We start from the raw sequence: 23,601 nt of genomic DNA on the forward strand, positions 1-23,601 counted from the left end.
CTTCTCAGGTCCTGCCAGCGAGGGGGCTGGAGGGGCACAAGAAATTGGAAGGGAGCAGAGCCAGGACAGCTGACCCGAACCGGCCAAAGGGATATTCCATACCATAAAGCATCACGCTCAGTATATAAACTGGGGGGAGTTGGTCGGGAGGGGCCGATGGCTGCTCAGGGACTGGCTGGGCATCGGTCAGAGGATGGTGAGCAGTTGTACTGTGCATCACTTCGGGTGGGGTTGAGGGTGGGGTTTTTTTACCCTTAAGTATTTTTTCTCTTTCTCTTTTTGTTATCTCCCTTTTCATTACAAGTATTATTATTAATGTAGTGATACTGGTATTATATTTTACTCTGTTTCAGTTAGTAAACTGTTCTTATCTCAACCCATAGGCTTTACCTTTTTTTTCTGACTCTCTTCCCCACCCCACTGGGGAGGGGGGAATGAGAGAGCGGCTGCATGGTACTTAGTTACTGGCTGGGGTTAAACCATAAGAATACTGTACCTGCTTAACATGTTGGTGAGCTCTGGCAATTAAATGCAGAAGAAGCTATGTGCTATTCTAAAATCCTAACATTCCTTGTATCAGCTGGCCCATTTACACTTTTTCTGTGTTCTGCCAGAGCTGGGAAAACAGTCCTTCCTTGTCGTGTCGTCTCACCACCTCCAAAATGTTCAACTCAGCAGGCAGGTGATGTAGAGAGAATGAAGAGAGTGGGAGCCCGAGCATGTGTTAACACTGTGTGTAGCTATAGATCTGACACATTCCCTCTGAGAATTTCTCCACTTCCCCACGCTCTTCCCTAGGCATGTAAAATCCACACTGCTTCAACACAGGGAAGTACAGATGAGAAATACAATCATATCCCCGGCCTCATAGCCTCCAGTGAAAGTACTGTCTAGTGAAAGCGCACTCATGAGGCAGAATCCTCCTCTGGCCTCTTACATGTGCTTAGATTTACTTGCCTGCAGTCAGGTTTGTGTCTTCAGGACTGATCAAAAGCATACTTTTTAGTGTAAAAGCTAAGAAATGCATTTGGAAACAAGTAACAAAGTTTCTATTTTTGCCATCAAATTTGCACTGGAAATCATCCCTCTTGAAGTGCTGTACCACCACTTAGCACACAAGAAACATAATCAAAATAAATCAAATGGAAGACATTTTATTTGTGAAGCAAGATCGTGTAAACTTGACTGGACTTTTATCTAATGAAAAAGTTTCTAAACTCATGCTTCTCTTTGTGTTGTCCCTTCTAGCTGTATCATTGCCACCTTAATCTGGACAGACTTTACCTATTCATTTAGGTTTCTCTAAAGCTTTAACTACCCCAAAGTCCAGAGTGGTGTATCACAAGTCCGTGTGAGTTTTTCCATTACCCTTTTGTTCAGAGCAGATTCCTTATAAGACCTGATGCCCTCCATGAATCTTGGCTGATGAGGATTTGTACCCTGACATCTTAACTCACCCATTACATGTCCTACCTTTTATATTTTGTACCAGTACTGAGGAAGGTGCAAATTCTCAAAGGTGCATGAGGTCTTATATCTTACTCTGCTAAGTGAAGCTGGCAGTTCCTATGTATATCACTTCATCTAGTTAAAGTGACCAAGCGCCTGTTACACTGACTTCAAGGATAAGGAAATTACCTCATCTGAATGTATGTCAGCTGTGCTTCCTGATCTCTGAGGAAATACTGAAGAAAATATAAATATGCCTGCAGTGTCTGATGTCAGCCATGATCTGCTCCGGTTTAGGTTTCTATATTTCATTTGAATTCACACTGCATTAACCATATATGAAGTGTGCATTATGTGAGGACTTAGGTGTTGCTTATCCTTCCTTTTTTTCTTTAGCACTACAATAATCCAATATTTTATATCACCAGTTTCTCTGCCTTCATTGTGACTGCTCCAAATTCATGCAGATGTGGAAAGCTGAATAGCCAGTACCTGTATCAGCATTGGTGTCTCAGAACACAGACTCAACATTTTGTTAGCCTACAAAATATATCTAAATATTGTTATTAAGCACCCAGGTTTTTTACCAGTGTGTCCTGATGCCTGTCTGTTCAAAACAATAAAATTTATCAAGTCACCAGGGTTCAGTAGTCAGCCTACCAATACATGAGATGAGCCGATATGAGACAAGTACATTTCAGGTTGACAGACATTTCCTTTCTCTGACACTGTGGCTCCCAATTCCACTACGCTTCTGCCATACACAGAAAAGTGCTTCTACTCTGGGCATGATTCTCTGAAAGCTGATGAACAACACAGGACTTCCAGCAAACCAAAAATTATGTCCTGGGACTCAAGATATATGTCAACAGACTGGATGGGGCAAGTGTTGAGGTGAAAACGACTCCTGTGTTACTTTCATCACCGCTAGGCTGCTTGGTGCACCTCCTGTCCTAGTCGATGACCTAAAACTAGCCCCATGTTGCATTGGCTCATGAATGACCTTCTTCAGCCTTGAGGTTGTACAGGAGACAGGCTGACATTGACTCAGTGAAGTCAGAGACCTGTTCTCAGTTCTTCCAAACCTCTGTCCACCCTGCTCACCTGGACAAGAGAGGGGAATGGAGGCTTTCTGTCTCAGAGCCCTTCTCCAGGGCAGCTGAGCCATGGAAACTGGCATTCGTTTATGCACAGGGCATGATTATCTTTTCCAAGGACCAACAGTTAAGCAGAAGTTGAATAATTTTCTGAATACTAGTTAGCTCTTTTTTCCATTTCTGAAGCACATAATTTTTCACCTATGATAATATAGTAAAATACCAATCTTATCCTGAGTTATTTTCTTAAGAAAAAAGGGGCAGAGATAGGAGACATCAGGGTCACCTCATAGAGAGAAGAAAAATAGAAGGAATTAGGGTGTTTTACAATTAGATAAGTGATGTGAAATAATTTCAAGATTATTTTATCAACTTTTTTCCCTCTTTCACAGTCCAAAATAATAATTTCATATTAACTACTTTAATTGTATTTTCCTTTAGAATGAGTGCGCTTAAGCAATACATTTAAACTAAAGCAACAGTGGACAATTAAGTTCTGAGGCAGAGCTGGCTTTATTACTATTGGGAGAATATACTCTGTGTTCATGTTGGTCTACCCAAGTTAATTCTTGAAATTCACCAGTATTTAATTTTCACTAAAAAAAAAGGATGTGGAGAACACTTTTGACTATTTAAACTCTCCCATTTCTATGTGTTTGAACCAGATAGGAGGGCTTCTTACTTGTTTACTTTAAATATTTTTGTATGTCACCAAGTATTAAAAAATAGCTAAAATAAAAAAGAAATATTTTAATGCTGTTTAAACAGAAGACTTTGAGAGAAATAAAACAGCTTGTACTATTTCTTTCAAAAAGGAATCTGAAATTGTCAGGTTTTGTGCTGATTCTGAACAAAGCCAAGTTTTGAAATCATTAAATACAGCATTCCTACTCTTGGCACTGGATTTGTAATGAATTTCTGCTTGATTCTGCTTTCGTTGCTGCTGACCACAGAGGGCTATGTTGACCTGCACCTAATCCCCTTCAGCAAATTATTCCACTGCGGTGTTTCTCCCTTTAACTTGGTAAATTCATGTTCCTGCTCATTACTGTTTAGTTATTCTTTTGGCTGAGCATTACATAGATATTTAGAGAACAAGACTTTTGTAGATTTTTTTCCCCTTTCCAGTCAGATGGTTGCTTTAAAGCAATATGTTTTGATGAAAAACAGGGTTGCTTTTAAGATATGAGTTTCTCTTTTTTTTTTTTTCTTTCCCTTAATTTTTGATGGCACCTGGGGTAGGGAGGCCTGTTGCCTGCAAGAAGGAATGTTATATATGTGGTGCTTGTGAGTGAGGCAGCATCACAGGAATGGAATGTGGAAAATTGTCTTGTCTTGCTTTTTCTTTTCCCATTTATTTTTGCTGGTTTATGTACAGCCTTTTCCTTCCCTCACTTTTTTAGTGGGGCTTGGTTTTTTTCTTTCTTTCCTTCTTTCTTTCCGACTTTTTAGAGGAACTTTTAGGAAAGTCAGCTCAATTTATGCTAGCAATTACCCCAGAGGGACAGGAACTAATTGCTCTAATTATTACTTGAGGGTCATATGGGGAGATTTAAAGCCTGAGGCCAGCTATAAAGGAGCAGGCTAAAAATTAGCTTTCTTGAATTTGACAGTCAGTTGTTAAATCCTAGTGTTGCAATGTTCTTAACTACTGGGGGAGAACATGATAGAACAGGTGGAGCAAATGGAACATAAATATGTTTATATTTCTAACTACCTGATTTTTCAATAGGACAATAGGCTAGATTAATGAGACATGTTTGCAATAAGATTCTTCTTTGTTTAGAGAAATAAGTTTTAAGAGTAAGACTACCCCACGAGAGCACTGATACACAGAAGACATGAAAGGACCATCACCATAGCAAGATGATAGGGCTCACTTAGGCAAAACCAATTGTAAGATCAGGATGAAACCCAGCAACATGTAGGTAATAAAAGTAACCTGAAAGTCCAAAATAGGAATCAGTAGTTACTGAAGTGACAAGTCAGTCATTCACATAACATATTTGTTAGACTTCAGCAGCCATGTCCAGCACTGAAGTTTTGTTTTGGTGAAGTTTTAATACCTTTAGGTTCTTAAACTTTTCTAAAGTCTTTGTGGAAGAAAAGTCTTTCTAGATGTTGCTATAATATCAATTAAATATGAAAACATGCTTGGAGACTTGTGGCCATTTTAGCATTAATACAAATATAGTCATTACAGACCTGAAATAAGTCATTTGAAGGGCCTTTGTTCACCCTTCAACAGTAAAATTCCAACTGTCTCAAATACTTAGAAAAACGAAAAAGAAAAAAAAAAAGAAAAAAGAAGGAAAGAAGACCCACAGAAATAAAGCAGGTAAAAACTTGTTTTAGTTATTTGTATTTGGACATGATTTTTCTTTCTTGTCTGGACAAGGTCTAAAGATAGGTTTACACCAGTTTTGATTAATAGATTAAAACATATCCTGGATTTCATGCCAGAGTCTTCCCTTGTATTAAGTGACAGAATGAATCCTGACCTGGGAATAGGTTGCGTATGTGAAATGGGAAGGAAAATTTATCTTCCAGATTCTAATCCCTACTGTAAATCTTGCAAGCACAAGCACTCACCAGGGCTTTTTTTTGTATTAAGAGATAAAGAAGACTTAGCTGGTACTAGCAGGTACCAGTAAATGTAGCTTAGTTTGCAGTCACCTTGTTCATTGATAGCTGACTGTAATGGTGGGCAGTGGGCATGAGATTCCAACGGGAAGGCAGATTGCCTACCTTGTCAAGGTTTAGGAAATGAGTGAGAATGTAGTCAAAAGTGTAACAGAAAAGCTGTTATGTAGGTTATGTATAATCACCAGGCTCTGTCAGGTGTTGATGTAGGTTGTGCTCAAGCCTTTACCTTACAGAAAATGGTGCTCACACCTTTAATAAGGAGACTTGATTAAAATGCCATAAACACACAGTTCTGTAGGAAAACAGAGCTTAAAGCAGTGGGAAGCATTAGAAGCAGCCAACTGAAGAATACGGGGGTGTTTTCTAAAGGTTAGGAAAAATCACTCCTGAGTAATTCCATCTTTCCCATACACATGGAAAAGATATTTCCATATTTCAGTTGAAACAGGCAAAAAACAAAACAACAACCAAGCAAGACTACATCTGTCAGAAATGCAAGTGACAGGTTCCTGTCAACAAAACATTCTCTGAATTTTCAGGCTTGGAGTCTTGAAGACTGGTGGTGTTTGAAAATAGTCTCACTCAGAGTTTCAGGTTTTTGTTTTCAAGGAGTCATAGAAAACCAGGCAGAAAGGGACATGGCAGAGTCATCTTATCCATTCTCCTCTCCCCCTCAAAAACTAAGAGCTACTCTGTCTACATCAGCCCTGACAGAATCTTGCAAGAGCAGCTGCCACATTGAGGCAGAAGAGTCCCAGCCAGAACTTTGCAGTTCTTAGTAAAACCTACTGAGTCTTAGTCTCCTGCTGTGCTAAGCACAAGAAGCACAAATATTTGCTCCAGGCCTGGCACAACAAGGCACAGAGCAGTGAACGTCCTGTGCCTTTGAAGCAACCCTTGGGGGAGATTTTACTGGCTGTCCCCAGGCTTGCAGAAACAGGCAAGTGTCACCTTAGGCTTTGTGGAAGAAGCTGTGCACAGGAGAAATTCATGTGGTCCTTTACAAAGTAGTGGTTGTGCGGTTTTAATGATTTCTAGCATATAACCACTAAATATTCACATAATTAGTATTGTCTTGGTAATGGATAAGCTAGGATGTTCTTGCTTTATATAATTTTTTTCTCTTAAACCCCCATTGTGTGCATAAATATACATAAACACACACACACACACACACAAGTTACTACAAAAACTTTAGTTGAGATCCCCAGAAGCTGAAAAGCATTAAAAAGACCACTGGATGCCTGTGCAAGCTGTTCTTAAAAACCTCTAGTTTCAAATATCACATTGCCCTCTCAGTCAACTGATGCTACAGACTATCCTTTCTATTACAAAGTCTTCTCTGAAGTCATATTTTTAATAGCAAAATTCACTTTAATAGCAAAAGTCAATTTAGTAGCAATAAGAAGTTTCTTGGACCATATTTCCAAAGTACTAATTACCCTTTGTACTACAGCAGTCTGTCTAACCAGTATGTTTCTTTCTGAGTTTTTGTTTCTCTTTTTTTAATGTACCTGTTTTTTTCTCCTCCTTTCCTGTTCTTGCATCATATCCATGTTGGCTGCTTATTACAGATTAGATTGTGCCATTTGGACATTGGAAATTATATTAGTGCAAAGTGGGGCTCATCCAGAGGAAGCCCCTACTGAGGCTACACAGTCCAACCCTCCCCACAAATATCATGTAGTTACCGTGGTAAAACATTGTCTGACACCCTATCCTTTTTAATAGAAAAATTTACTTCCTCTAGTACAACTGCATTTTTGGGGTGGATGTTGTCCTCCTCCACTCACAGCTTCCTTTGATTCCTTTTCCAGTGCCAGGACATGGGTAGTGAATGGGCTGCACCATCTTCCTGGGGGCAGGGACGTCTTTTGCAACAGTCTCTGCATGGAGAGAAGAGGACCATACTTCTTTGGTCACAGAACACATAGGTTTTCATGCCCATACTGCCTGTGAAGTTGGTGACCTGTTAGTGAAAGGCAGATGAAGAGGACATCACAGAGGTGTCAGAGATTTCAGGGATCTGATATGTTCTATTTGTCTGAAATGGCAAAGAAGCACGTAAGAACAGCAGATTCAGATAGCTATGGGACATGTGCTGGTTCTCCATAAAGTTGTTTTGTTTGCTAGTCATCTTTTTGTTTGGAAAAATCCCTGGGTGGGCCAAACTCATCCTGTGGTATCTGGTCTTTAATCTTAATAGATCCAACATTTCTCCAGTAGTGTCAAAGATGACACTTCTGGATTCAACAATGGCAAGCGTTAAGCCCTTGGCATCTTACTGTGCTCTGTTACACAGTGGAGACGGATGTGCACCCTCCACTACTATGTCCATAGCTGTGGTAATACTCCCAATAGCCTTTAATACATTCTGAAATGTTAAACTAAATATCAAAATATTAAACATGAAATGAATAATTACACTGGTTCTAGTGCTTTTAACATAACAAGCCCATATCAGCCAACAACCTACCAAGTTAGAAAACATTCAGACACAGGTCATCTCCTTTGCAGATTTAGGTCAAATTTTATTGTTAATCTAGGTAACACAGCCTTGTAGAACGAGTTGTGTGATTCTGCCTTTTAACTCCTATATAGCCTTGGAAACAATTTTGTCTTTCCCATGTTCAGCTGGTGTCTGTCCCATTTGTACATACAACAAGCTCTTCAAAGCACTCTTACAACAAAGAACTCTTACAACAAAGTACTCTTACAACAAGTTTCTACAGTGGTTAGAAAAAAGCAGTCTCTGCCTTCCATAGGTATCTCTAGAAGATTCAGGAAAAGTGGGGGATGTACAGCCAAGTCCATGATTTAATGTTAGATGATCTGTGGTTGTATGCTTTCTTTCCACATAACAGTTGGATATCAGAAAGGTGCATGGCCTGCCAAACCTGCTGGAGATGTTCTCTCAGCAGCAAAACTTTTCTCATATGAGTTACAGAGATACCAACAGGAATTCATAAGCACATCATTCCACCATCAGAAAAATATGTTGTGATCACCAGCATAGTGTGACCTGCCACACAGAAAATCCTAGTTGGGCTGAAGGACAGGGTGCACAGTAGCCTCAAAGTTAGTAAATTTCCAGAGAAAATTAAATTGTGTAAGGTTAAGATGGAGAGCCCATAAACACAAAACAATTCTAACACATTCCAGCTGGTCCGAGAATGCAGGCTGAATGCACACAATAACAGGATAATTTTATTTTGAGCTAGGTTTCACTCTAGCCTTTACCACAGATTTATGTGGTCTTGGCATGTATGGTCCTAACTGTACTTTTTACTTCAAAAGGGGATAATGATCAATTATAGGATCCCATACTTCCCTGAGAAGACAGGGACAAGGGCTGGGGGCAAGGTACTGAGCAGTCCTGGCTTCAGCGGCCAGGACCAACAGCAGTTACAAGCACTGTGCTGTGCCTCTGTGGACTGAACCCGTAATACAGAAAAGAGTAGAGTCCACAAGCTCATGGATCTTTATTAACATGGAGCTTATGTAAATTGCACATTAAATAGGTTACAATACTTCCACTTGGCAAGAAGAGAGCCAACCATCTGGACTGATGTGATTAGCAGTGTTCATTCTAATATTCTTTGACTAAAAAGCACAGAGTTTTCTGGAAACAGATATACATGAGAAAAAATGGAGGATTTCTTTAAGCTGTATTAATAGTGGAAGTTGTGCTGTGTAATTCCAATTCATTTGGGTAATGAGGTGTACTAATTTTCAGACTCAGTCCAGTTTAGACACACAGCATGCATATGCCCTGTAATAGGAGTGTTTATTAATTATATTTAATTGTCATCGTTTTTCCTAATGATAGTTGTGTTCACCCCTGTTCATTTTGTTTCGAAATGGCGATTAGTGAGAACAGGGAACATGGATGAATAGGCAGCTGGAACTAAGGAACCATGGGTGGCTGCAGCAGAAAAATCGGCCCTCAGCAAGCCAGCCATCAACACAGTCACCCGGGCCATCATGCTCCAGTGGTTGGGAAAGGAAAGCTTGCCCAACCCCATTGCTGCTCTCCAGTGGCAAGCAGGCCAGTCATACACACAAGCTGAGCGCCTTTCATATAAGATTGTCTGCGCCATGAGCACAGGCTTAATTAGAATTTTCCAATTAGCCGATTGCACATTTTTATGGGGTTAACTAGTGGTAACCTCCATATCACTCATAGCGGGGGCATTAGGGTTTATAGGCCTTAAAAATGCCACCAGTAGGTGGAGAACGAGTGACGTGAATCACGCACACATGAGCACACATGCACTCAATCTTGAGACACTGCTGTAACTTGCAGAGTTGCACTTTATCACTAGAATACCAGTTCCCAAATCCTTTCCAGTTGCAACCTTACATGTGGTTGAAAACTGAGCTCCTGGCTTAGCACCAAAACAGAATTGCTATCATGACTCTTCATGAGGTTGCAGCCTGCATGTTTGGAAAAGCTGTGTTAAAGGGTGATGTAGCCTCCACACGTGCTTATGCCTGTCTGAGGTGGCTGAATATTTAAGTGTTCTTCAGCTTCTCTGAAGGTGCACCATGTATATTATGCCCCAGGTAGTATTTCCAAGTTCAAGACGCCATGAAATTATTGGAACTATACATGTAATATTCTGGCAAGCACCAGGGCCTTAAATTCTGTGTACGTCAGAGGACAGCTGATGAGTACTCCATGCATCCAATACATCTCTTGTCTGTGCATTCATTTGTGTTTTCTTCTATGTTGTGATACAGTGAGAAATATCTCCCAACTACATGCGATAAAACTGGGGTAGAGGGAGGCTGTTGTGAAGTCTTTTTATTGCAGCTCTGTCCTTCTTAATGCTGGACTTCAACAATTCAGTACACGCATTAATACAATGATGAATAATTTAATGGCACATCAACCTATGGAGCAAAACATTCTTGAAATCCAGCTCATTCTGTTGAACTTTTTTTAAAGTAACAAATATTTTCCTGTCAGAATACCTGACACAGGCCACATTAAGGCTTCTTCTTTTCTGAGCCCACACAAAGTCACTAGGTATAACTTTATATTTTTTTCACACATGTGTTTATGGCCGAATAGGCTCATTAAAAAGAAGTGCTGTAGTCTACTTTCATTTTGTGTGAGGCTGGGAATTGCTTCCTTTTCCTTCATCCTGTGGCAAAAAGTAGTATCCATTACCATCTTGGACAACATATTTCTGTCTTGCAACTCATTCCCTTTTTGCTTTCTAAGTGTCTTCTGTGATAGTAGAGAAGGCACTGCATCTTATGGTGCTGAAGCTTTTCTTTATAGGATCTTCTTCCTGAGACAAATTCTTGGGCCTTCCTAGAATGTATGCATATAAAAAATACGTCATATCCGAAGACGAACAAGGAGAACGTGGCAAAGCAGATAGCTACATAATTTTTAGTGAAAAGACATCTTTTACCACAAAGATCTCAAAAGGGTTTTAAAAGAGATGTGTCACTGAAAAGAGAGGGACAGTATCTGTCCCTCTGCATGCTCATCCAGACCTACCAGCCAGGACAAAGGAACACTTATGCCAACATTGCATAATTCCATCTTCCCCTCTAGTTCAACACGTGCACATCTCTTGCCAACCTTTACTAGATACACAGCATTTTTCCACTGTTCTGCAAAAACTGAATCAGAAAGATGATGGGATGGAGAGAAATGAGCAAATGAATTCTGGCAATTGAAATGTACTCCCATCTTTGTTCCTCAGTCAGCGGCATCCTGTTAACTGTAGTCATGATGACTTGTTTCACATTCCAGTTGGGACGTCTAGTCCCTTTGTTACAGCCTTTTGCTGGAGTCTGAGACCACATGCCTTATCGTATGCAATTGGGAAGCTGTCACATATATCACCCAACAAAAGCACAGTGCCCTGGGAGAGCTCCAGAAACACTGTACACGCATGCTACCAGAAGCCTCCAGCACCTCCTAAAAGAGCAGCCCCACATTTCAGGAAGTAACACATTACAGAATGATTCTTCCATTAAGATTTATGCTTAAAATAGAGGAGCCACAAACTCGTGCATCAGCAGAGTTTTCATCAGCTGATTAAGCATGACAGATGAAGCAGGCTCCTGACCTTTCTGAGGCTGAGGGGGAAAAGGGAAAAAAAAAAACAAAAGAGAAATGGCCTCTCTTTCACCTCCGTATTCAATTGTGCACTTCCTCAAACAAATAAAAAGACACTTTTGCAGCTGAACAAGAGGCCATGCAGTTAGCCATGGGCCCCTGAAGTTGTTCAATCAAGAAGGAACATGATACTATATGATTTGTCTGTTCATTGCTCCTGGGGTGGGCCATTGCTTCTAAGTGAAGAATAATAGCTGTCAATTACATTCAGATCACTGTAAGGGCCCTGGCATTCTTAGGCAACCTGTTATTAAACTGTTAACTTTCTGATGTCTACCTTATTACTTTAAACATGCATACCAGACTGACTTTAAATATACACACTGCAAATAGAAATAAATCTTCCCTAAAACTGGGAACTTAATTTGCTGAGAGCAATCAAAATCTTTGGATGTATGCACAGCCTTTATCTATCTATTTATTTATTTATTTATAATTTGTGAATGGTTCTGCATGTGTCAGTTGTTTCTAGTGAAGTCATACCACATAACCTACAAAATGTCCATCACGGAAGTTTCCTGGATCTGGGCATGTTAAAAAAAATTAAAAGCTAGTGGGTTGAAAACATGGAACAAATACATTTCTTCTCTATTTTTTAAAATTTTATTTGTTCTACAGTAGCATTTAAAGAGTTGGATAGAAGCCGGTGCACTTGTATGTAGCATAGCTTATCATTACTGAATTTGCCTTCATTTCTTAGCATAATTTAGTCACAATCCTGTTGTTTAAGCATTGCTGAAGATGCTGAGATTAGATTCTTTTCTACAAGCGATACTCTAGTTCAAGTAGGGATTTATGCAGGGAAGTTCTATGTCCAGAGTTATGAAGTAAGTTACTCTAGATCATTACAGTAATTTCTTCAGAGTTTGTAATACAAAACTCTATGAAAATATGTCTGGTTTGTCTTATACTTACAGAAGCAGTAGTTAATTAGATTTACATATTACTGCAAAGAAAAGTACTAATCTACCTTATAGCCTTCCTGGTTTTATAAGTGAAAATTTACTACATGTTTAAAACCAGACATTGCAATCTTTGTTATGCTGCCTTCTTCCTTTCCTGCACACAGTAGAAGCAATCTAGATACATTGTGCCTGACTTTCATGCAGATTCAAAGCTTTTTAAGGAAGAAAAAGACTGGTGATATATCACGCATTCTGAAATTTTGCATGAAATGAAAATACAAAGAGAAAATTACTGTTGCTTAGATTGTAAATACTCACCTGTGTAGGTTTCATAATGCTTTGTGAATTCTGTAGCCTAAATCCAGCTCTCTGAAAGTTTTTGAGTTCACCAGCTTGTTCTTAGACAGGAGCAGCTTCGCTGGTGGAAGTTACCCACCAAATGCCCTGCTCATCATGGAAAAGAGGTAAACCCTCAGAAAGAGAAAAACAGCTCACAGAAAAAATTAACAGAAGGCAGAAACTTTGATTCAAACTTTGAAGTCCTAGGGAACTGGCATAGAATGAAGCGGGAAAGCTATGTGTTCATGCTGGCTCATGAATTACCTTTCACTATTACCCAAATCAATGTGTTTTTTAGTCACAATGTGCTTGTTCAGGGCAGGTATTTGAACATAAATCACTTACCTCAATGTTTCATTTTCTTTCCTTTCTGTTCTCCACCAAAAGATTTTATAAGATCCCTGATCATTCCAAAGGAGATGAAGAATACAGAAATATGTCTGAAGAGTTTTACTAGATGGAAACAGTGTTTCTTGTGCAGCTCTACATTCAGTTTTAGGCAGATGGCAATCTGGAATAGTTCATCTATGTAAAGGCTCCTATCTAAGACAGCTGGATTAGAAGTGGAGTTACTCTGAGACTTTCTGGAGGCAAAGAAAAAAAGAAGTCACCAGCAGAATAGAATACATGCAAGTGACAGTACCTTTCCAGTGCTTACATTGATTAAACATGAAATTAGGCTTGTACGTTCATTAAGGAATACTGTGGTCCCCTTATCAGGACAACTCAGTCCTCACCCTAGTTCGTCACTCACTTTAGAGAACCAGTGTCAGCTACTATTTGAGTAGTGGGAAAGTAAGCACTTGGCTAGCCAAGTAAATACAATACATTTACTCTTTGCCAAGCAATGTCAAGATCTATTTAAAAATACAATAACTGAGGTAAATATTTTCAGGTGGTTTTTTTATGTGTGCTGGCTTATTCTATTAAGTAGAGTTTTCCAGGCTCTTTCATTTTTAAATGCAATAAATGACTATGAAAGGTCAAAAAGTACACGTAATTTTTGCTATTTATCAATCTGTAATTGATAAATAGAATAGGAAGTTTTCATTTGCAGAACATTCACCCTCCTCTCATGGATACAAAATTACAAAACAATGCTCTTTAATTGAATGGAAATTATATAATTTAAAAAATACAAAATACAGTATAACAATATTAATTTACTGAGATATTTAAGTTCAATTTATTGAACTGGATCACCATGTTTTAGTTTGGCCCCATTTAAGAATTCATTGCACTTGGACGGGTGTAGTGGGTTTGCATGGCAAGGTTTTAGTAGCAGGGGGGGCAAAGAGGTGGCTTCTGTGAGAAGATGCCAAAAGCTTCCCCCATGTCCAACAGAGCCAGCACCAGACGGCTCCGAGAAAGACCCAGACCCACCACTGACCAAGGACAAGCACATCAGTGACAGTGGTAGCTCCTCTGGGATAGCATATTAGGAAGGGGAAAAAAAGAAATGCTGTGCCAGCGGAAGAGCATGAGACTATGTGAGAGCAACAACTCTGCAGATACCCAGGTCAGTGCAGAAGGAGGGGCAGGAGGTGCTCCAGGTGCCAGAGCAAAGATTCCCCTGCAGCCTGTGGTGAAGCCCATGGTGAGGCAGGCTGTCCCCCTGCAGCCCATGGAAGACCATGGTGGAGCAGATACCCACCTGCAGCCCATGGAGGACCCCATGCCAGAGCAGGTGGATGCCCCAAGGAGGCTGTGACCCTGTGGGAAGCCCAGGCTGGAGCAGGTTTGCTGGCAGGGCTTGTGACCCCATGTGGGACCCACGCTGGAGCAGTCTGTGCCTGAAGGACTGCACCGCATGGGAGGGACCCACGCTGGAGCAGTTCATGAAGAACTGCAGCCTGTGGGAAGGACTCACACTGAAGAAGTTCATGGGGGACTGTCTCCCGTGGGAGGGACCCCAGGCTGGGGCACAGGAAGAGTGTGAGGAGGAAGAAGCAACAGAAACAATGTGTGATGAACTGCCCACAACCCCCATTCCCCATCCCCCTGCTCTTTTGGGAGGGGAGGAGGTAGAGAAATTGGGAATTAAGTTAAGCCAGGGAAGAAGGGAGGGGTGGGGGGAAGGTTTTTTTTCTGATTTGATTGGTAATGAATTAAACTAATTTCCCCAAGTCAAGTCTGTTTTGCCCATGACGGTAACTGCTGAGTGATCTCCCTGTCCTTATCTCGACCCGTGAGCCATTTGTTGTATTTTCTCTTCCTTGTCTGGTTGAGGAGGGGAGTGATAATGCAGCTTTGGTGGGCACCTGGCCTGGTTACTGCAGTATCTGGTATTCCTCATGTTCTATTTTCTACCACAAATCTCCAGATATTCCAAGATACCTGAAACAAAACTTTGAGGAGGCAACAAGGGAATATAAACAAAGATAAAATCACCCCAGAATTAAATGCTGCAGTTTTAATTCAGATTGTCTTATCTAAAAATGTTTTGTTAGGTTTCCCTGATAGGAATCCCAAGATTTTTGCAAAGTCAGAATTTCCCCAAGAGAATTGCTGTCTGTGCCATATGTAAATCCAAAGTCAGGGAGACACCCAATAAGAAAGTGAAGTGAATGGCACAGCATTTTACTAACCTCTTAGTCACCTTATTTACAAAAGAAATAGACTGAGCAGTTGTTTTTGAGACTCATATTGTCCAGGGATCCATCCAGGGATGCCTTTTTTTTTTTTTTTCAGTGATCAGAGTTTTTGAGTGTTAGAGGCTTTAGGGTGCTCTCATCAAAGCCTGTTGTTTGCAGAGGTCTCAAGTATTGACTGATGTTTTTACAGTCCAGGAAGGACAGAGGTCAGAGTCACAGTTGGAGGCTTAGCCTGATGACAATGCTTTTGTGACGGTGTGGGAATGGGCTGACTAGTAAAAAGAGGACATTGTGTCTTTGTCTATTCTCAACTTTAAAAAAAGTTCTCTTGTAAGGCTGTCTCGGATATGTGTAAAATAAGACAATAATTCATTGTATTGCAAAAATGTGCCTGATCAGAGGCAACTTGAACTCATGGAGACACTTCTGGTACAGAAATATTCTCCACAGTGTAACTTTGCTCCTCCTCATAGCTGTGGCAACCCAAAGGAAAGATTACCTTGCTCCCGTGTTTCTTCAAGGAGACACAGCAAACAGCTACTCATACCTAAAGAAATATTGAAAGACTCTGTGTCCAACTCCACTATAAAACTTCACTCATAAAAACTGATAGTGTTTTAAAACAAGAACTTCCCACTCCAAAAAAAATATTTCCTACTGCCTTCCCGTCAGACAGATCCCATCCTTTCCTGCTGGGTTACCCAATGAACTTTCCTCACCTGATCTTCAGCATCAGAAAGGAGAGGAATAAAGAATTTCTCATAACAGAACACAGGTGATTACTCTTTGCTTATACTAGTTTATATCTGCACCATTTTGTAAAATCTTATATCCACAGTCTGTTCCAAATTGCTTTTCAGTAGAAATGGAACAGTTTTTCCCTCTTCTCTTCCCCTTGTATCAACTACCAAACAGAGCTGAGCACACTTTCTGTATCATGGGCACCTCCTCATGGGCGATGACCTTTCTTGTTGCTCTTTGCAGCTCAAGAATCTCCTGCATTATCAACATGAAAGGATGTTTAAGGCCCAGAACCTGGAAAATTTGTTTTGTCCCCTGTTCAACTGCAGACTTCCTATGTGACATTAGGCAAGCCATGGAGTCTTTCTTTGCTCCAGTTTCCCATCTATGAAAAGATATAGTTGTACCTGCTCTTCTCAGTGGCTTTAAATATTGTGAGGCACTCAGGTGCTGCAGCAACAGGGGATACACCAACCCCTAACCCATACTTTTAGGAAGACAGTCAGTCCGCCATTTTGGCCAAGTAGACTAGACATTCTCGCCATCCATCAACAGAGTCAGAATAGGAGAAAATAGAGTCAGCTGGTGCATGAGGCTCTTCAGTGGTGCTGGAAATCAGCAAACAGCTACATCACACATGTCCGTTTCAGATAGACTTCAGGAAACCATTTTACAACCAGTCAAAGCAAGTTATCTAGTCAATAAGCTTTTGTATTCATGATTATTTATACTAGGAAGCTACAGATATATAGAATTAATCCAAAGGAAGGGGTGTTTATCCCATCAGAATTCTCTGCTTAACATCTATTCAATCTCAGGGAGAAAAAAGTAATCATTGCATTGCCTGCCATGTACAAAAGCAGGAGAGTTTGAATGCAAACAAGAGCATTCGTTATCAGTTAACAAATGTAACTATTTGCTGTTCGTCACTCTTCTGCTTCTCATGGAATTTTCAGGCATATGATGAGAGAGTCAAAACGACTCCAGAAACTTTAGCGATCTGTCACACACTGCAAGTGTGAACAGTCAAAATGATCAACGTTTGAACATGCCATGTGATAGTAATTGACACAACAAGGAAAGCTTTTACCCATTCTAAATAATTAAGAATAATCAATATATTGGTAGGACTGATTCACTGCTGATTCACAGACAAGGAAAAAAGCCATATTCCTTGAATTATTTATTTATCATTATCAGTTCTGTCATATCAAACTGCAATGCTGCACTAGCACTTATAAATGAGCATTGATTTCCATCAAACATTTAGTAAAAGTTTACAGCAGAGTTAGGCTGCTGACATGTGTTGCTCCAGAAGCAAAGCCCAAAGCCTATTTTTCAGACTGCAGTCACAAATCCCATCTTACAGCTGAAACAACGGATCTAGGTATAGAAACAACATACCAAAGAGCAACAGTTTTCAATGCAACATGAGACCAATGTGACTATGCAGCCTATATGCCCATCTTTAATGTTGGATTTTCTTGATTGATTACAAGTTTAAAGATGAATAGCACATTTCATTAAACTGCATGTTAAAATATATATCTAGCCATGCATAATACTGTTATTTGGCAGAATATATTCATTATAAAATACAAGCCTGCCTGTGGTTTCCTTATTTTCAGGTGTTCTGTTTTTCCTCCTTGCTGACCATTTTGACATTTCTCTCAGTTTTCTCCAGATTAAACATCACATGTAATCTCACAAGCAGTGTTTGATATCCTCTAAGTAAACTATCTTTTTTTTTTTTTCATAGATACATCACTGACTAAACAATTTGTTGTAAAAGTAGTTTCTTTCCTCTCTTCCTTTGCACTATTGTATTCAGTACAATCCATTTCCTAATCACTGTTGTCATTTATCTCTTCGTTTTACCTTGTCACCTACTTAATTCCACTAGAGGCATTTCTAACATCTCTGTCTAATAATCTCCACTAACAATGCAGAACACTATTAGCATAATAAGCATTTCCCATCTGCACAAATGAGACTCCTTCTCATCAGTCTGAAAACTAACTACTGTACATAAAAATAGCCAGGAATCATTAGAATTAAAGAGAGAACACATTCCCCTGCAAACAAGCTTCTTCCCTCTCTCCTCCTGGTGGTAACAACTTCAACTGTCCTTGTAATAGTGAAGGATGCAAGTACAGGATTGAGCACAAGGTCCCAGGCATCCATACTGTTTAATGCTATTATGATCCCTCACACAGTTTTGAACTAGGACAAACTGCCAACATTGTCCAAAATCCTTTTAGGAGTTTAGCACAAACCACAGGCTCATCTTAGTGAGGAGTGTAAAAGACCACACCGTTCTATGGGTGAACACAGTCTGGCCCCTGAATACAACCCAAACCCTACAGAGCTGAAAGGAGACTTGCCAGAGAACATACTTGGACTTTGGGCCTAGCCTCCTTTATGCATGGATACCTGCAAAGATGAGTGATGTTTGAATAAAATGAAATGGCATATTTCTGTGCTTATCATCTTTAGAAGGTTCTCTATCAAATGCAGAGGCATAGGTGTTGGCAGACCCTTATATTTGTGTCCTCTAAATTAATTCCTTCCTTCCAGTGTCAGACTCAGGTGACAGCCATCAGCCATCATTGGTCCCATCTTGCCCCATATTTACCCAAGCGTTTAACTGGGCTAAGTTCTTGATCTGCATAGTTATTTCTTCAGTCAATATTGCAATGGATCGCTTTACTTGCATTGTTTGGGGAAGGCACAGCTTGTTCAAGGAGATGCCTGGCAACCTCAAAACATGGCCAAGGAAACCTACTCTGTTTGACCATAGGCCTCTACAGTTTCAACAGCATCACACAGAAATCAAGAGAAAGTTCTGGTGACTAAGTAACTGGAAACACAAACTGGCCCCTTATTAATGCCAATGAAGTCATGCCTGTGCAAAAGGGATGCTTGTGTAATACAGTCTCCATTTTTTCAATGCAAGACAGCTTTTGCTCCTGAAAACTTTTGCTCAGATTAAGCATAAAAACAGGTTTCTAGCCATAGCCAATAACTGAAGAAAATTTCAGAATGTCATTGGATTTGGTCAAACCATAGCTTTATCCTTGCCTGCATGACATATTCTACCACATTTGGAGGCCTACCACTTCACTCTAAGTCTCAAAGTATTCTGAGTCTTTCTTTGCTATCAGGTCTTTGATGAGAAAGATGAAAGGATGGTGCATTTTTGAGTGTAACTGACATAACATCCAGTAAAAAAAAAAAAAAAAATAGGTTAGGGGAAGGCTATTTTTCATCCTCTAGTTCCTTGATCTGTTTCACTGCATTTCTGCACAAACAGTTTTGCAATGCCTCATTGGAGATGGTGGGAGAGGAAGGTCAGGAATGAGGAGTCAGATTGAGGGGAAAAACAGGGCTACTTCAGGCAACTTCCACTTTAGAAAGCTTTCAAAAACTACATTTCTGGCCTTTAAGGTAGATCCCAGTTCTAGTTTCTAGACCTTCTTCTAGTCTGGAGTTGTTATATAATCTTTCAAGTGTTTGCTATGAGGTGACGTGTATCAATTCTAATTATTTCATTTTACCTCTTGCCCATTACATTTTGCCAGAAAGCACCCACCAAACAAAAACCAGCATTAATCTTTACGGAATAGTGTTATTTTCAGCATATACACTCTAGCATCCAGTTGCAGAAAGTAGCAAGGATTTTATTTTTTTTTTGCTCATCTTTAGTGATTGTGGTGATGCTCTCCCTAAAGAAATAAGTTACTCTGAAGGAAAAGAAACTTTTGCCTCATACTACAACCTGTTTCACCCACACATACAGTTGTCCCTTACGTTTTTCCAGAACACCTAATGGTTTTGCTAGCTTTGCCCAGCCTAAGAAGGAATTAGGAACACAGAAGGATTTCAGAAGTTCTGAAAAGGAAATGCAAAAAAATATTAGAATAATAGAAAGTCACTGAGTAAGCCATGAGCATTTCATTGTGTGTCATTACAGTCTGTCCTTTGTGGCTGCATGCTTGCCTCCCTTTAAGCGCATAGATAAGAGAAAACAGTTTCTTTAAAATTTTGCAGCTGTATTGGTAGTTAAAAACATCACATATGTCTTTTGGTGAGGCTGAGGACCTTGCAGAGGAAATGAAACTGTGGCTTGTAGACTGTTGGAAAGGAATGGCAAGAACTCTTCAGCTTCACTGTCCCTGCAAAGGATCCCTCTGTACAGCTACCTCTTTGCACTGGCTCCTTTCAGACCACCACTGGCCAGACACTAGTGAGTTCTGTGGCACCCTTCAGTGAGAGGTGGAACAAGTGAGATCATTTTGAAGACCTTTAGAATATCTTGCTTGGCCATTTTGAAGTGATTGTTTCTGATGGAGATTTTATTTTCTAATTTCAGTTGTATACAAAAGCAGGAAACCTCAGGAAATAAGTAACGTTGTTAGAAAAAGGCTTTGCCTACAGTGCTAGACTAGGACTGTATAATGCAGACAAGCCCTGATGTGTTCATCTGTACTGTTTTTGTCTACTCCCGGGCAAGGACCAGACATATCTGAGGCAAGAGTTTATGCAAAGGTCTACTGGCAGTCAGGGAGAGACCACTCTGCTATGAGGTAGACACCTCAGCCATAGGGATACCATGCCAGTTGACCACAGGACCAAAGAAGAGGCCCTGACCTGTTTTATTTGCTAGCGTTGATGTAGCTAAAAGCCTGCAGATCCCTGACCACATCTGAATTTGTGTCTGAGGCACGCTCTTAGTGCTTCTGGTGCCTGAGGTGCAGGTAACAGAGATAAACTTGGCTCTGCCAACCCTCTGGCCTGCTTTGCCCACAAGAATCAGATGTCACTCAGCTCAGGAGACATTGCAATTCATGTCATCATGAGAAGCGTCACTACATAAAATATTATGTATGCATATGTATGCAAGTAATGAAGACACTAGAAACCATGATTGTTGATAAATTAGAGGTGTGTCTCATGCCATATATTTTCATACTGAAAGAACAAATTTAAACTAGAAAGACTCTTTAAACAGCAGGTGGAAAACACAAAGATTTAAATCAGGAATTGGATAATGCTAAGCAGCTTTCATCTGCTTTAATTAGAGATATTTTTTTCTTAATCATAAAATTGAATTTATGGAAATCAATTTAAAAGTGTGAATATTTTTTTTTAATACTTAGAAAAAAGTAATTTTCTTTTATTTATTGAGAACATTTCCAGGCTATAAAACCTGAAAGAAAATGTATTCATTAGGATGTTCTGACCCACATGTCAGGTTGGAAATACCTGATAAATCTTAATCCTAACCAAAAAAAATGGGGTTAATTAACAAGGATCCATCATTTATTTATTAGTATCAAAATTTTCCAATTTCTAGATCTGTCACCATCAGATTTAAATATAAACACAAAATCTGAATTTTTTCCACATCTAGTTACCTACAACATATGATGAAAAATATTTTTTCTGGAAGATATAAAATAAAGACTACCACACAGCTTGTTGAAATTGTTCTTCAAATCCCATGTCCTTATCAGCTTGTTAACAGACAGATATAAGTGTTTCTTTATTTGAATTTATCTGAAGTCTAAGATACTGAAGAAAATGTTTTGGTTTCTACAGGAACAGTATGTAGAAATATTTCCAGCTTTTAGACACATTATCCGTATAGTGTGTCTGTTGTGTTTGTGCTCATGTACACAAACACACCGAGAGTATATCTGTTAGTCTTATATATGAGACTAGTGAGAGTCCTTGCTATGATAAAGAAACATATTGTGTGTCTGTGTGTGTATGCATGTTTCTGTTGAATTCAGACAATTGTTTTCTTTTTCACTTGTTTTGCTTTTCAAGTACTGAGTTATTTGGATGCTGGGTCAAAGCCCTGCTTGATGTAATAACATTTACTAGTACACAGGCTGGCTGGAAGAGAGACAACTGCTTGGGCAAGTAAAACCAACAGGATACTTTCAAATATTTTAAAGCATTTGTAAAAAACTCTTAATATGCTTTTTCTTTTGTGCCACCCTGATAGAGAGACATGATGAAATTATAAAAATATTCTGAGACTCAGTGGTATAATTCTTCTAAACATATTCTTATTAAATGGCTACTGATAGTGAATATTGTCCCCACCTCTTTCCCCTCTCAGATCCTGTACTGCCTGCCTAACAGAACAACACTGAATGTAGCTAATCTAAAAACACTGAATTTTACTAGAGTAGAATATGAAGCTTTGCATCTTTCACATATAGTAACATATCTTACAGACATGTATCTATAGCTTACATATATAAAAATTGTTTGCATATAGGTATGTATAACTTTAGGTCATCTATTACCATATCATATGGCACGGAGTTAACTTTTGGGTTTTTTTTTCACTTTGAAAGATCACCAGTCCCAGGATTCTGAATAGCTAGATACACACAACAAATAAATGTCCAAGGACTTCTAAAAAAGCTCTATAAACTAAACTGGGTGATGTGACAAATTTTCTGGATAAATGCAGGATTTAACATGTTGAGTGGTGCCTCATGTTTCAACATTATCTCTATAGGTTGCTAATACTTGTTTACATATCAGGGATTTTTTTTTAGTTACATGTGCCTGAAAAGGGAGAATATTTTTATGGCTTTGCACAGTAGACCTCCACCCCCTCATTTACAATCACTGAGATGGAATGTGGAGATACTGACTTCAGTGATACTTGGATCAGGCCCTCAGACTGTAATTGGACACACTGAGATCTCTGCTAAAAAAAGTTCCTTAAGGCAAATGATGCACTTTAGAGGACATGACCTACATACGGCTTATAGGGCTTTTAGGAAAGCAGAATTTTGGATAAGAGAGCTTCTAAGACACATGCCTTTCTTCTTCCTGAACAATGTGAACATTTAATTTTGCCTACACATCTCCTCCTCTTCTACCGCCTGTCAGATAAAAAAAGGCTCACAGATGGTTTTGTGGGGGAGATAAAAGACCCTCTTTTAACCTCTACCCCACCCCCCAAATAACTGCATATCCAATGTGAATTTATCAGAAGACTTATGTGAGTTTCAAAACTTTTGCCAAGTCCACATTTTCTCTTTTACCAAAAATCTAATTTCAGATTTCATTCTTTTAATTAACAGATCACAGATACCACTTTAATTAATTATGCTCTGCCAAATTAAATCAGCTAGATGTGGGTGCTTGCTTTTCTGCTGAGCTCAGTTGGAATTACACTATCAGCACAAATGTTCACTGATGGAGAGGACCTGTCTGCTCTTATGACGAATGCGATCATTCTTTAGAGCATTGTGTTGGGTTTAGCTGATCAGATCTCTTCTAGGCTTACACAAGGGCAAGAAAACTTCCTTAATGAATTCTACAGCTAAGTGCCTAACCCAGCTCTAACTCGAACAACTTTTACCACTGATTTCAACCAAAAGTTAAAACTGATTTCAAGCTCCCCCAAAACCGTATTTCCCATCTACTGTGTGTATGTTGTCCTTCAAGCAAACAGAACAGATGTCAAGTACAAAATTCTGAAGGTGTTCCCTCAAATTTCAGCAATATACATTACAGTGTCTCACTACACAAGGTACAGAGCTCATCCTTCTCTCAGGACTTTCATCGGTGCATTTTTCTCATATTACCCCAGAGCCAGGCTGATGTGTTTAATTTAATACACAGTAAGTCAGAAGTGCCTTTTTTCATGACCTAAT

General features: G+C 39.5%; 1 long non-coding RNA gene across 1 annotated transcript in view; it reads left to right on the top strand.

Annotated features, from left to right (window-relative positions):
- Positions 1 to 23,601, top strand: part of LOC308064463 — a 91,655-nt gene that overhangs the window by 3,338 nt on the left and 64,716 nt on the right. Inside the window, exon 3 of the long non-coding RNA XR_013928392.1 lies at positions 1 to 23,601. This exon is cut by the window's right edge and continues 6,685 nt beyond it. This is a non-coding gene — a long non-coding RNA (uncharacterized lncRNA).

Source organism: Falco punctatus (genome assembly GCF_963210335.1).
Source record: "Falco punctatus genome assembly, chromosome: 5".
In the NCBI taxonomy this organism is placed as follows: domain Eukaryota; kingdom Metazoa; phylum Chordata; class Aves; order Falconiformes; family Falconidae; genus Falco; species Falco punctatus.